Consider the following 16224-nt stretch of genomic DNA (forward strand, 5'->3'; position numbering starts at 1 on the left):
AAAATTTCAGAATTATCAGGTCAAGAAATCCTTCAAGCAGCCATAAGGAATAATTCAAATATCATGGAACCACTGTCAGTATTATGTAGGTCCTTGCAGCTTCTACATTAAAAGATTAGAGAGTTCAGGATGTGATATTTTGTAAGGCAAAGGAGGTTGGATTACAACCAAGGATCAACTACCCAGCGAAACAGGGCATAATCTTTCAGGCAAGAAGATGGGCATTCAATGAAATGAGGGACTTTCAGATCTTCCTGATGAAAAGACCAGGGCTCGGTAGAAAAGTTGATCTTCAAATTCAAGACTCAAGAGAGACATAAAAAGGTAAACAGGAAAGAAAAAAATGTTATTCAATAAGGGCAAACTATTTAAATCCTTACATGGGAAGATGATACTTGTAACTCTTGAGAACTGTATCTTACAGCATTTAGAAGGGAAATACATAGAGGGTGTGAGTGTATATTAACTTTGATGTGATGATAAAAAACCTAATTAAGGGGTGAAAATTGATTGTAATGGGGGAAGGGGAAAAGAGGAGGCAGAAAAGAGTAATTACATCATACGAAGAGGGATAAAAATATTACAGTAAAGGGAAAGAAGGGAGGGAGATAAGCATTATTTGAACCTTGCTCTCATTGGATTTGGTTTGAGGAGGGAATAACATACTCTGCTGGGTATAGAATTCTAACTTGCCCAATAAGCAGTCAAAGGGAAAAGGAAAAGGGAAAAGGGAAAGAAAATGGAGAGGGCTAATAGAAGGGAGATAAGATTGAAGGATGCAGTGATCAAAAGCAAAATTCTTTTGAGCAGGGAAAGGGAGAAAGGGTAAAGAAAAGCATAAATGGTGGGGAGGGGATAAGATGAACACACAGATACAGATAGTAATCATAACTGTGAATGTGAATGGGATGAACTCTCCCATAAAAAAGCAGATAGTAGGATGGATTAAAAACCACAATCTTACAATATGTGGTTTACAAGAAACACATTTGAAACAGGGGGATACACATAGGGTAAAGGTAAAATTCTGGAGTAGAATATATTATGCTTCAGTTGAAGTAATTAAAAACAGGGGTAGTAATTCTGATCTCAGACAAAGCAAAAGCAAAAATAGATCCAATTAAAAGAGATAAAGAAGGAAACTATATCCTGCTAAAAGGCACTGAAGAAGTAATAACATTACTAAACATATATGTACCAAGTGGTATAGCATCCAAATTCTTGGAAGAGAAGTTAAATTACTGGAAGAAATTTAAACTATACTAGTGTGGGACCTCAACCTCTCCCTTTCTGAACTAGATGAATCTAATCACAAAATAAACAAGGAAGAAGTTAAGGAGGTGAATAGAATTTTAGAAAAGTTAGATATGGTAGACCTCTGGAAAAAATTGAATGGGGATAGAAAGGACTATACCTTTCTTTCAGTAGTACTTGGCACCTACACAAAAATTGACCATGCACTAGGGCATAAAAAGCTCACAATCCAATGCAGAAAGACAGAAAAATTAAATGCATCCTTTTTAGATGATGATGCAATGAAAATTATGTGTAATAAAGGGCCATGGAAAGATAGACTAAAAATTAATTGGAAACTAACAAAGAATGAGTAGGTCAAACAACAAATTTTAGAAACAATCAATAACTTCCTCTAAGAGAATGACAGTAATGAGACAACATATCAAAACTTATGCGATGCAGCAAAAGTGGTCAATAGGGGAAGTTTTATATCTCTAAATGCTTACATGTGGAAAGTAGAGATCAACAAATTGGGTATGCAGCTAAAAAACAACAACTAGAAAAAGAACAAATTAAAAATCCCAATTAAATACCAAACTAGAAGTACTGAAAACCAAAGAGAGATTAATAAAATTAAAATTAAGAAAACTATTGAACTAATAAATAAAACTAAGAGCTGGTTTTATGAAAAAAAAGAATAAAATAGATAAACATTTAGTTAATTTAATTAAAAAAAAGAAACCAAATTACCAGTATCAAAAATGAAAAGGGTGAATCCACCACCAATGAAAGAGAAATTAAAACAATAATTAGGAAATATTTTGCCCAACTGTATACCAATAAATTTGACAATCTTAGTGAAATGGATAGATATTTATAAAAATATAAATTGCCCAGATTAACAGAAGAGGAAGTAAAATTCTTAAATATCCCATCTCAGAAAAAGAAATTCAACAAACCATCAATGAACTCCCTATGGGAAAAAATCTCCAGAGCCAGATGAAATTACAAGTGAATTCTCTCAAATATTTAAAGAATAATTAATTCCAATACTATATAGAATATTTGGGAAAATAAGTGAAGAAGGAGTCTTACCAAATTCTTTTTATAATACAAATATGGTGCTGATATCTAAATAAGGAAGAGTCAAAACAGAGAAAGAAAATTATAGACCAATTTCTCTAATGAATATAGATGTAAAAATTTTAAATAAAATATTGGGAAATAGATTACAGCAACTTATCACAAGAATAACACACTATGACCAGGTAGGATTTATACCAGAAATGCAGGGTTGTTTCAATATTAGGAAAACTATCAGCATAATTGATCATATCAACACCAAACTTAACAGAAACCACATGATCATCTCAATAGATGCAGGAAAAGCTTTTGGCAAAATACATCACCCATTCCTATTAAAAACATTAGAGAGCATAGGAATAAATGGAATCTTCCTTAAAATAATAAATAGCATCTACCTAAAACCTTCAGCAAGCATCATATGTAATGGGGACAAGCTAGAAGCATTTCCAATAAGATAGGGTGTGAAACAGGGATGTCCATTATCACCTCTGTTATTCAGTATCGTACTGGAAACATTAGCTTTACCAATAAGAGAAGAAAAATGAATTGAAAGAATTAGAATAGGCAAAGAAGAAACAAAGCTATCACTCTTTGCAGATGACATGATGATATACTTAGAGAATCCTAGAGAATCAAGTAAAAAAAAAAAACTATTTGAAATAATAAACAACTTTAGCAAAGTTGCAGGCCATAAAATAAACCCACATAAATCATGAGCATTTTTATGTATTACCAACAAAGCCCAGCAGCAAGAGATAGAATGAGAAATTCCATTTAAAGTTACTATAGATATTATAATTATAAAATATTTAGGAGTCTGCCTCCCGAAACAAACCTATGAATGATATGAACACAATTACAAAACACTTTTCACAGAAATAAAGTGAGATCTAAATAATTAGAAAAAACATCAGTTGCTCATGGGTAGGCCGAGCTAATATGATAAAAATGACAATTCTACCTAAGTTAATTTACTTTTTCAGTGCCATACGAATTAAACTACCAAAAAATTATTTTATAGAGTTAGAAAAAATAATAACAAGATTCATTTGGAATAACAAAAGGTCCAGAGTATCAAGGAAATTAATGAAAAGAAATGCAGGGGAAGGTGGCCTAGCCATTCCAGACCAGGTAGGATTTATACCAGGAATGCAGAGTTTATCCAATATTATGAAAACTATCAGAATAAATTAACCATATCAAAAATAAAACTAACAAAAATCACGTGATTATCTCAACAGATGCAGAAAAAAGCATTTGACAAAATACAACACCCATTCCTAATAAAATACTAGACAACATAGTAGTAAATGGAGCCTTCCTTAAAATGATAAGTAGCTTCTACCTAAAATCATCAGCAAGCATTATATGTGATGGGGATAAGCTAGAAGGATTTCCAATAAGATCAGAAGTGAAACAAGGATATCCATTATCACCACTGTTGTTCAATATAGTGCTAGAAACATTAGCTTTAGCAATGAGAAGAAAAAGAAATGGTAGGAATTAGAACAGGCAAAGAAGAAACAAAGCTATCACTCTTTGCAGATGATATGATGATATACTTAGAGAATCCTAGAGATTCAAGTAAAAAACTACTTGACATAATAAACAACTTTAGCAAAGTTTCAGAATATAAAATAAACTGATATAAATCATTGCTCAATAGCAAGAGATAGATAAATTCCGTTTAAAATTACTGTGGACATTATAAAATATTTGGGAGTATACCTGCCAAAACAAACTCAGGAACTATATGAATACAATTACAAAATGCTTTTCAGACAAATAAAGTGAGATCTAAATAAGAAATATCAATTACTTGTGGGTAGGCCAAGCTAATATAATAAAAATGACAATTCTCCCTAAATCAATTTACTTATTTAATGCCAAAGCTACCAAACTAACAAAAATATTTCACAGAGCTAGAAAAAATAATAACAAGATTCATCCAGAAGAACAAAAAGTCCAGAATATCAAGGGAACTAATGAAAAGAAATGCTAGGGAAGGTGACCTGGCCATACCAGATCTTAAATTGTATTATAAAGCATCAATCATTGAAACTACATGTTACTGGCTAAGAAATACAGTGGTGGATCAGTGGAATAGGTTAGGTACACAAGACACAGTAGTAAATGACTATAGTAATTTACTGTTTGATAAACCCAAAGACTCTAGCTTCTGGCATAAGAATTCACCACTTGACAAAAACTGCTGAGAAAACTGGAAAATAGTATGGCAGAAACTGGGCATAGACCAACATCTTACACTGTATACCAAAATCCAGTCAAAATGGGTACATGAATTGGTTATAAAAACTGATACTATAAGAAAATTGGGAGAGCAAGGGATAGTTTACCTATCAGATCTATGGGGAAGGGAAGCATTTATGACCAAATAAGAGATAGAGAACATTATAAAGTGCAAGATGGATAATTTTGATTACATTAAATTGAAAAGTTTTTGCACAAAAAAAGTCAATGCAACCAAGATTAGGAGGAAAGCAGAAAACTGGGCAACAAGTTTTACAACCAGTGCCTCTGATAAAGGTCTCATTTCTAAAATATATAGAGAACTGTGTCTAATTTATAAGAATACAAGTCATTCCCCAATTGATAAATTGTCAAAGGATATGAATAGGCAGTTTTCAGATGAAAAAATTAAAGTTATGTTTAATAATTTGAAAAAATGCTCTAAATCACTAATGATTAGAGAAATGCAAATGAAAACAAATGTTAGGTATCACATCACACCTATAAGATTGGTTAACATGACAAAATAGGAAAATTGTAATTGCTGGAGAAGACATGGGAAAATTTGAGCATTAATGCATTGTTGGTGGAGTTGTGAACCGATCCAACCATTGTGGAAAGCAATTTGTAACTATGCCCAAAGGACTATAAAAATGTGCATACCCTTTGATACAGCAATAGCACTTCTAGGGCTGTATCCCAAAGAGATCACAAAAATCGGAAAAAGAAGCACTTGTACAAAAATATTTATAGCAGCCCTTTTTCTCATGGCCAAGAATTGGAAATTGAAGGGATGCCCATCAATTAGGGTATGACTGAACAAGTTGTGGTATATGAATGTGATGGAATACTGTTGTGCTGTAAGAAATGATGAGCAGATGGACTTCAGAAAACCCTGGAAGAATATATATGACCTTATGCTGAATGAAGTGAGCAGAAGTAGGAGAACATTGTGCACAATAACAGCCACGCTGTGCAATGACGGATTTTGATAGACTTAGCTCTTCTCAGTAATACAAGGATCTAAGACAACACCAAAAGACTTTTTATGGAAAATGCTATCCACATCCAGAGAAAGAACTATGGAGTCTGAATGCAGATCGAAACATACTATTTGTGATCTCTCTTTTTTCTCCCTTGTTTCTTCTTTCTTGTGATTCTTCCCATTTGTTCTAATTCTTCTTTACAACATGACTAATATGAAAATATGTTTAATAAGAATGTATATGCAAAACCTATATCAGATTGTAGGCCATTTTTGGAAGGGGTGAGGGAAGTGTGGCGGAGAAAATTGAAACTCAAAATCTTATGGAAGTGAATGTTGAAAACTAAAAATAAATAAATTAATTTTTTTTAAAGCAATAAGTCTTGAATCAGGAGGATCCAAGTTCAAATCTGGCCTCAGACACTTATTAGGTGTGTGACCTTGAGTAGGTCACTTAACCACATTTGCTTCAGTTTCCTCATCTACAAAATGAGTTGGAGAAAAAAAAAATGGCAAACCGCTCCAGTATCCTTGCCAAGAAAACCCAAATGGGGTCACAAAAAGTCAGACATGACTGAAATGACCAAACTATTCTTCCTCCTTCTCCTCCAAAATAGTAGCTGGTATTTAAATACTACCTACCACGTGCCAGGCACTATGTTAAGCATTTTATGAATAGTATTTATTTTATTCTCACAACAATCCTGTCAAGTAGATGCTATATAGTTGAGGAAATTGAGGCAGACAGAGATTAAGTGATTGCCCAAGGTCATGCAGCTTTTAAAAGTTTGAGGATGGATTTGAACTCAGGACTTCCTGACTCCAGACCCAGTGTTCTACACACTGTGTTATATATCTGCCTCATAGCTTTAATAGTCTTTATTTATTTTTAAATAAATAACCAAACATTAAATATCTTCAGTAAATGCTGCTGAGTAACAAATATCCATTGAATAAAATTGAGATGGAAATTACTTCTCCAACTGTAATGGCAAAACATTTTACAAATGAATAGTCATTGTTTCAAGGAACTTTGATTTATGAGCAGTGATCAGTATTGCCACATGTACTTCTCATAGCTGAGCACTGGTGTTCTCTGTGTGTATTTTAAATAACCCAGAATCCCTAGCCACTGAATTTCCATTTACTTCATAAATCAGGTTTCCTTAGTTGAGTAAACATCAATCCTAGTGTATTTTGGAAAGGAATGACATGAATGGGTTTATATATTTGCAGTCCCATATGTGTTTCTGAAACAGCTTCCCTGAGCCTTTTTTTCCCCTCTGCAGCTGAGTACACATGCTGTTAAGTATCATAGTGGGGCAAAAAAGTATAAGAAAAATGGTATTTGGAGTAGATCTTTACTGACATTATGGCTATATTATGATAGTCATTGTTTCCCCAGTATAAATTTTCTGTTTTTGCACACAAATCCATTGAAATTGGCACAGATCATATTTGAGCTTTGCAAAAATAGATTTTGGTGATTAGACAAGATTATGTGAATAATACTCAGACTGCCTTATTCTGTTAAACAGATAACTTGGCATTGCACAAACCTAAAGTATTTGAAAAAATGAATGATTTGATAAATGAAATTCACATTAGCACCTTTTGGGGAACTATTATTTGACAAACTAATTTTCTATATTTCTAATTTTCTGTATTATACTATAATTGATATAAAAGATAATATAAAAATTATCAATAATTCAAATCTATAAAAATTCTTTCTTAGGCATAAAATCAAATTTGACTCAGAATTTTAGGTATTCAGTCTGAAAAAAAAAAGAACTTAAAGATCATCTTGTTAAACTTCTTCATTTCCCAGAGGAGGAAACTGAGGCCCAGAGAGGTGAAGTCATTTGTTCCACATCACACAAAACAGAGATCTTGGAATTTGCTTAAGAGTCCAGGTCCTTTGTTTCCAAATTCATTGCTCTTCCCTACATACCACTGCTTCTATAACATTAAGCCAAAATACTCAAAAAACTCCCCACAGATGGAAAGCATTGCCTTGGTACTGTTGTTCAGCTCTTTCCATTTGTCTAACAATTAGTGACCCTATTTGGGGTTTTCCTGGCAAAGATATTGGAGTGGTTTGCCATTTCCTTCTCCAGCTCATTTTACAGATGAGGAAACTGAGATAATCAAGGCTAAGTGACTTGCCCAGAATCGCAAAAGTAGTGCCTGAGGCCAGAAATGAATTCAGGTCTTCCCGACTCCAGGCTTGGGTCTCTACCTACTGCTGCTGCACTCATTGCCTTGGTACACACACCTTGTCAGCAAGCTGTCCTTGGAACTTCTCTTATTGGAAGGCACAGTGAACATCTTCTTTATAAACTTCCTTTTAAGGAGGGATCTCAAGCCAGCCTTCTTTTCATTTTCCACCTGGCTGGCTCGTACACTAGGTTCCAGCATTCTCTTTTCGTCTTCCTTTTCTGTGTTGTTGACCTCCATTAGATTTTAAGTTCCTTAAGTTCAGGGACTTTTTTTTTTTTCATACTTGTATCCTCCATATATGGCACAGTGCAACGGAGATAGTACCAGGCACTTAATCAATGTTTGTTGATTGACTGAATGCCTTAGTAGTTTAAGATGAAAATCTCCAAGCTCTGTCCTACACTTAACTAGCATATTCCAACAGTAATACATATGGTTCTTCATCAGGAAGCTCATAAAGTGTTAATGTAGAATGATACCTAATCTTTCCAATTGGAAGCCAAGAAAAGAAATGATCTTCTGTTTTCAATGTCAGTTTTTTAAAATCAGGAGCTATAGTTCTTTTTGATTATCTTGGTCCATTTGATTTAAAATGGAAACTTCCCCAGTTTTCTCTAAGTGGTTTCCAAAATTTAATGCATCTATACTTTCTAAAATCTTACTAAATGAATGTTGGGGTCATATGGCATGATGGCAAATTAGACCTGGCTATAAATATCTGTTTTCTTGCAAATTTTCTTACTGGAAATAGTCTAAGCTTCTGGTTTTACATTTCCCTAACACCCAATAAAGGGCAGCTAGGTGGCCCAATGGATAGAGTAGAGAACATGGAGTCAGGAAGACTCATCTTTCTGATTTCAAATTCAGCCTCAGATACTTACTAGTTGTGTGACCCTGAGCAAGTTGCTTAACCCTATTTGCCTCAGTTTCCTCATCTGTAAAATGAATTGGAGAAAGAAATGGCAAACCACTCTAGTATTTTTGCCTCGAAAATCCCAAATGAGGTCACAAAGAATTGGAAATGACTAAAATTACAGAACAACACTACTACTCAATAATGGCGTAAGCATCCACATGTACACACATGTGTGCAAATACTCAGAGTTTAATTGGCAGCTTCATTTAATTTTGTCCTATGCATTTTTTTAATCTTTTGCCTCTGATGTGTCTCCCTTCCCCAATCCTCTATTGTTATCCATTTTTCATATTTCATTCTGTTTTTATTATTACCTGAAGGATGAAGCAAATGCCTGATTTGATGCCCCACTATTTCCAGGTAAAAGTGGAAAGGTTGGGTGAGATTCATTATTTGTATTGTTGGTCACATATGTAGCTATTTGTGTACTTAAGTAGTGGTTTGTGCTATTCGAAGGTACCAAATAGTGTTTCAGGTTTTTATGGAATACTGAAATACACTCTTGGTTGCAAGCAAGTCTGGATTGTGTTCTGCATCACTAAAAGAATATTGGCATCAATAAGATCCAGATCCACTTCAAGTTTTACATATTAATTCTGAATTCCACATGATTAACACAACAATCATTTCTTAAATATGTACTATGTGCAAGGCACTGTTTTTGATGTTGGGGATACAAAGAAACTTTTGGAATACCTCCTCCAAGTGAACCCAGTTTTAAAATTCTTTGCTTAATTTTGTAATTTCTCATTATGCCACTTAAATAGTGATTCCTTGTTACTATATTAATAAATTGGAGGTGACTATAAAATTTTATCATAAAAAAGAAAAAAAAATTATCATTTTCAGGGTCAGAATATCATAAAATTAGCCTGGATAAATTTTCATAATATTAAGCAATGAAACAGAAAATTTTAAATCCAAACATTTCACAACATTTTAGACATCAGAGAATCATAGATCTAGACCTGGAAGGGATGTCAGAGACCATTTATCCAACCCTTTCATTTTACAGTTGCAGAAACTGAGGCCCAAGGAGAGTAAGCTACTTACTTGCTCAAGGTCATATATGAAGTAATTATCAGAAAGGAACTGAATCCAGGTACTCTGACTCCAGAGTCAGTTCTCATTTCAGTGTAGCACAGTCACTTTTGAAAAATAAGATCTACATTGCACAAGCAAGCTCAGCTTGAGGATGTTAAAAAAGGCAAAATAATCATCAGCTTGCCCTCTCCTTAACTAGTTTAGCTGTGGTTTCTGTGATACCTTGTTTCTTCTGAAAATCCCTGGATCTTGCCTCAGGTTTTAGGTCTTAGCAGACCTTGTCTGCTTTTCAAATTTTTTTTGTTTCTCTCCCCCATAATCTTCTAATTTGTTGACATTCTGTACTATATACTGGCCATAGACTAACCTCTACCATATCTGGCTTCTGATTAGTCTGACGCATTTGAAGTTCATTGTAAAGGTATTCTAGCACCTGCTGACTAACACCTGCCTGTTGATCACCAGGGGCCTTGTCAAAGCAATGTTTTTAATGAGGCAGACCGCAGCTACCTTCTAAAATACAAATTAACTAAAATGCCTAATTGACCTTTTGTGTCTAAGTTCATCTGTGTTAGAAGATGTATTTTTTTTTTTAGATTTAAAAATTTTTGAAGGTGGAGCCAAGATGGTAGAGTAGAGGCAGGGACTTTCCTGAGCTCTCTCACAAGCCTGTCCAAATACCTTTAAAGAATGATTGTAAACACATTGTAGAGCAGCAGAACCCACAAAAAGATGCTGTAAAACAATTTTCCAGCCCAAGACAGCTTGAAAGGTTGACAGGAAAGGTCTGTTGCACTGCGGTGAGAGAGGAGTCCAGTCCAGCTCAGGCCATTGCAGCATAGACCTGGCCTCGGCAAACCTAGAGCAGGCCTTGTGGTGATTGGATCAGTGACAGAAGTGGCAGTTTGCAGAACTCTCAGTCCACAGATGCCAAAGACAACTTGGAAGGTCAGCAGGAAATGTCTGTTGCACCTGGGTGAGAGTGGAGCACAGTCTAGTGTAGGCTATACCGCTATAGATCTGGCCCCAGCAAACCAGGAGCAGACCTTGAGAGCACTGAATCAGCATTTGTCTTAGCTGCTTATGGAGCCCTCAGTCCCAATATGGTAAGGAGATCAAACATCTGGTCAGAAGGAGATTATAGAGGGGTCTTTGCTAGCACTGAGGCAGGACTCTGTTGCTTTGCCCATACTCAGATCCAGTTCCTGAGTGGCAGTCACAGGGCAAGGCGGAACACTAGTAGAGCTTGCAGCCACAGTGGAGAGGGACCTTCCTTGTAATTCCAGGCCAGAAAAGAGTGCTTGTTGTCACTCACAGACAAGAGTACAGGCCAGGAGAGCAGTAAACACACATCTCCTTAGATCATACCTCCTTGGAAGAACTGAAAACTTACAAGTCCCTAGAAGTATCTTTAAAAACAGATGCACAAAATCTCTGGAAATTGGGAAAATATGCCCTCCACCCTGGAAGCAGAGGCCTACTTTAACAGTGTTAAAAGTCAAGTAATAGGATGTGAAAATGAGCAAACAACAGAAAAAAAAATCTGACCATAGAAAATTACTATGGTAACAAGAAAGATCAAAACATACACTCAGAATAAGATAACAAAGTCAAAGCTCCAACATCCAAAGATTCCAAGAAAAATATGAATTGTTCTTAGGCCATGGAAGAGCTCAAAAAGATTTTAAAAATCGGTGTGGAGCCAAAATGGCAGAGGGAAAGCAGTGACTTGCTAGAGCTCTCCCCCAAACCCTTCCAAATACCTACAAAAAATGGCTCTAAACAAATTCTAAAGCAGCAGAACCCACAAAACACAGAGTAAAACAAATTTCCAGCCCAAGACAACCTGGATGGCTGATAGGAAAGGTATATCGCACCAGGTGGGGAGAGGAGCGCAGTTCGGCGTGGGCGTGCAGGCCACAGCGACCATGGAGCAGGGTTCAGAAGACTGAATCACGGGCAGCTGTGTCAGTTTCCAGACTTCTCAACCCACGAATGCCAAAGACAACTTAGAAGGTCAGTGGGAAAAGTCTGTTACTGCTGTGAGAGAAGAAGCTAGATCTCAGCCACCCCGAGGGCAGCAGCTGGCTTCTGAGCTTCGGGCCCACAGACTGAGGGGGAATCGAGTGGCTGACCAGAGAGGTATTTCAACGATCTCTTTGCCAGGGCTGAGGCAGGAATCTCTTGCTGTGCATGGGCTTGGATCTGGGTCGCAGTTCTGAAGGGCAGTCCTGGGGCGAGGAGGACTGCTGGCCTGGAGTAGGTTGTTGTGGCAGTGGAGAGGAAACACCTCACCCCTTATCATACCACCTTGGAAGAACTGAATATTTACAGGTCTCTAGAAGTATCTCTGAAAACAGCTGTACAAACCCTCAAAGCTTGGGACAGTACTTTCTCCACATTGGAAACAGACTCTTACCTTAACAAAGAGTTTAAAACTCAAGTAATTGGTTGGGATCATGAGCAAGCAGTGCAAAAAGAGTCAGACTATATTATCTTACTTTGGTGACAAAGAAGATCAAAACATACAACCAGAAGAAGAAAACAAAGTCAAAGCTCCTACATCCAAAACTTCCAAGAAAAATATGAATGAGTCCCAGGCCTTGGAAGAGCTCAAAAGGGATCTTGAGAAGCAAGTAAGAGAAGTAGAGGAAAAACTGGGAAGAGAAATGAGAGCGATGAAAGAAAATCATGAAAAGCAAGTTAACAGCTTGCTAAAGGAGACCCCAAAAAATACTGAAGAAAGTAACACCTTAAAAAATAGCCTAACCCAAATGGCAAAAGAGGTCCAAAAAGCCAATGAAGAGAAGAATGCCCTAAAGAGCAAAATTGGACAAATGGAAGAAGAAGTCCAAAAGCTTACTGAAGAAAATACTTCCTTAAAAATTAGAATAGAGTAATTGGAAGCTAGTGACTTTATGAGAAATCAAGACCCTGTAAAACAAATCCAAAGAATGAAAAATTAGAAAACAATGTGAAATATCTCATTGGAAAAACAACTGACTTGGAAAATAGATCCAGGAGAGAGAATTTAAAAATTATTAGATGATCTGAAAGCCATGATCAGAAAAAGAGCCTAGACATCATCTTTCAAGAAATGATCACGGAAAACTGTCCTGATATTTTAGAACCAGAGGGCAAAATAGAAATTGAAAGAATCTACTGATCTCCTCCTGAAAGAGATCCCTAAAGGAAAACTCCTAGGAATATTGTAGCCAAATTCCAGAGTTCCCAGGTCAAGGAGTAAATATTACAAGCAGCCAGAAAGAAACAATTCAAGTATTGTGGAAACACAATCAGGATAACATAAGATTTAGCTGCTTCTACATTCAGGGACCACAGGGCATGGAATATAATATTTCGGAGGGCAAAGGAGATAGGGTTACAACCAAGAATCACCTACCCAGCAAAACTGAGTATAATTCTTCAGGAGAAAAAATGGTCAATCAGTGAAATAGAGGACTTTCAAGCATTCTTGATGAAAAGACCAGAGCTGAATAGAAAATTTAACTTTCCAATACAAGACTCAAGTGGAACATGAAGAGGTAAACAGGAAAGAGAAATCATAAGAGACTTATTAAGGTTGAACTGTTTACATTCCTGTGTGGAAAGATGATATTTATAACTCATGAGACCTTTGTCAGTATTAGGGTAGTTGGAGGGAAAAATTATATGCATGTACATATATATGTATATATATAGATAGATAGATAGATAGATAGATGGATGGATGGATGGATGGATGGATGGATGGATGGATAGATAGATAGATAGATAGATAGATAGGTAGATAGGTAGATAGATAGATAGAGGGCACAGGGTGAGTTGAAGATGAAGGGGTCATATCTGGAGAATAAAATTAAGGGGTGAGAGAAGATTACACTAGGAGAAGGAGAAAGGGAAAGGTAGAACAGGGTAAATTATCTCACAAAAAAAAAAAAAACTGAAAAGAAAAGGCTCTTACAGTGGAGGGGAACCAGGGGAAGGTGAGAGGAAATGAGTGAATCTTATTCTCATAGGATTTGACTTAAGGAGGGTATAACACACACACTCAATTCGGTATGGGAATCTTTCTTACCCTACAGGAAAATAGGAGGAGAAGGAGAAAGAATAGAATAAATGGGGGGATGGTGGGATAGGATTAAGGGAAATAGAGTTAGTTTTTCACAGCATGTCTACTATGGAAGTGTTTTGCATAACTGCACATGTGTAGCCAATATCGAGTTGCTTGCCTTTTCAATGATGGTGGGTGGGGAGGGAGGAAGGGAGAAAATTTAAAACCCAAAGTTTAAAAAACACATGTTTAAAAAAATGTTTTCACATGCAACTGGGAAATAAGAAATACAGGAAATGGGGTACAGAAATCTATCCTGCCCTACAGGAAAATTGAAGGGGAAGTGAGGGGAGAGATAGCAAGGAAAACAGGCTAGGGGAAGGGGTGTTCAGAATGTATGCCATCTTGGGGTGGGGGGAGGGGCAAGATGGGGTGAAAATTTGGAACTCAAAATCTTGTGGAAGTAAATGTTGAAAACTAAAAATAAAAAAAATTTAAAAATTAAAAAAAGAAAAAAGAAAAAAAGATTTTGAAAATCAAGTAAGAGAGGTAGAGGAAAAATTGGGAAGAGAAATGAGTGATTCAAGAAAATCATAAAAATAAGTCAATGGCTTGGTAAATGAGACAGAAAAAAATACTGAAGAAAATAACATCTTGAAAACAGACTAGGCTAAATGGTAAAAGAGGTACAAAAAAGCAAATGAGGAGAGGAATACCTTAAAAACCAGAATTGGCCTATTGGAAAAGGAGGTACAAAAGCTCAGTGAAGAAAATATTTCCTTAAAAATCAGAATTGAGCAAATGGAAGGTATGACTTTATGAGAAATCAAGAAATAATAAAACAAAACCAAAAGAATGAAAAAAAATAGAAGACAATGGGAAATATTTCACTGGAGTAACAACTGACCTGAAAAATAGATCCAGGATAGATAATTTTAAAAAAATGGACTACTTGAAAGCCATTATCAACAAAAGAACCGAGACATCATCTTTCAAGAAATTATCAAGGAAAACTGCCCTGATATTCTAGAACTATAGGGTAAAATAGAAATTGAAAGAAACCAGCAATCACCTATTGAAAGAGATCCTCAAATGAAAACTGCCAGGCATGTTATTGCCAACTTCAAGAGCTTCCAGGTCAAGGAAAAAATATTGCAAGCAGCTAGAAAGAAACAATTCAAATATCATGGAGCCACAATTAGGATAACCCAAGATTTAGCAGCTTCTACATTAAAGGATAAGAGGGCTTGCAATATGATATTCTGGAGGGCAAAAGAGCTAGGATTACAAAAAAGAATCACCCAAGTGAAACTGAGTATAATCCTTCAGGAGAAAAATGAAAATTCAATGAAATAGTGCACTTTCAAACAATCCTGATGAAAAGACCAGAGCTGAATAGGAAATCTGACTTTCGAATACAACAAGAGAAGCATAAAAAGGTAAATAGAAAAGATAAATCATAAGGGACTTGAAAAGGTTAAACTGTTTACATTACTACATGGGAAGATGATGCTTGTAACTAGTGAGATCTTTGTCGTTATTAGGACAGATAGAAGGAGTATATATAGACAGAGGGAACAGTTGTGAGTTGAATATGAAGGAGTAATATCTAAAAAATAAAATTAAGGCAGGAGAGAGAGGTAGAATGGAGTAAATTATCTAACATAAAAGAAGCAAGAAAAAGCTTTTACCCGTGAGGGGAAGGAGTGAACCTTATTCTCATCAGAATTGTCTCAAAGAGAAAATAATATACACACTCAATTGAGTATAAACTTTGTCTTGCCCTACAGGAAAGTAGGAAAGGAAAAGGATAAGAGAAGGAGGTGGGATGATAGAAGGGAAAGCAGATTGGGGGAGGGGACAGTCAGAAGCAAAACACTTTTGAGGAGGTACAGGGTGAAAGGAGAAAGAGAGAATAGAAAAAAAGGGGAGAAATAAGAATGAGGCAAATACAGTTAGTAATAATAATTGTGAAGAAAAAAAAATTGAAGGAAGTTTCTCTAATAAAGGCCTCATTTCTCAAACATATAGAGAACTGAGTCAAATTTAGAGAAATAAGAGCCATTCCCCAATTGATAAATAATCAAAAGGTATGAATAGTTTTTAGATGAAGGCATTAAAGATATCTAAAACCATATGAAAAACGACTTACTATTCATTGGAGGAATGAAAATTTAACAATTCTGAGGTTTTAGCTCATACCTATTAGATTGGATAGTAGGACAGAAAAGGAAAATGACAAATGTTGAAGGGGATGTGGAAAAAATGAGACGTTAATGAGCTGTTGGTGGACTTGTGAGCTAATTCAACCATTCTGTAGAGCACTTTGGAACTATGCCCAAAGGGCTACAGAAGCAAGCATACCCTTTGACCTAGCAATACCACTACTACTACTACTACTACTACTACTACTACTACTACTACTACTAC

The sequence above is a fragment of the Vombatus ursinus genome, unplaced genomic scaffold (genome assembly GCF_900497805.2).
Source record: "Vombatus ursinus unplaced genomic scaffold, bare-nosed wombat genome assembly UNPS02014774.1, whole genome shotgun sequence".
NCBI classification, from domain to species: domain Eukaryota; kingdom Metazoa; phylum Chordata; class Mammalia; order Diprotodontia; family Vombatidae; genus Vombatus; species Vombatus ursinus.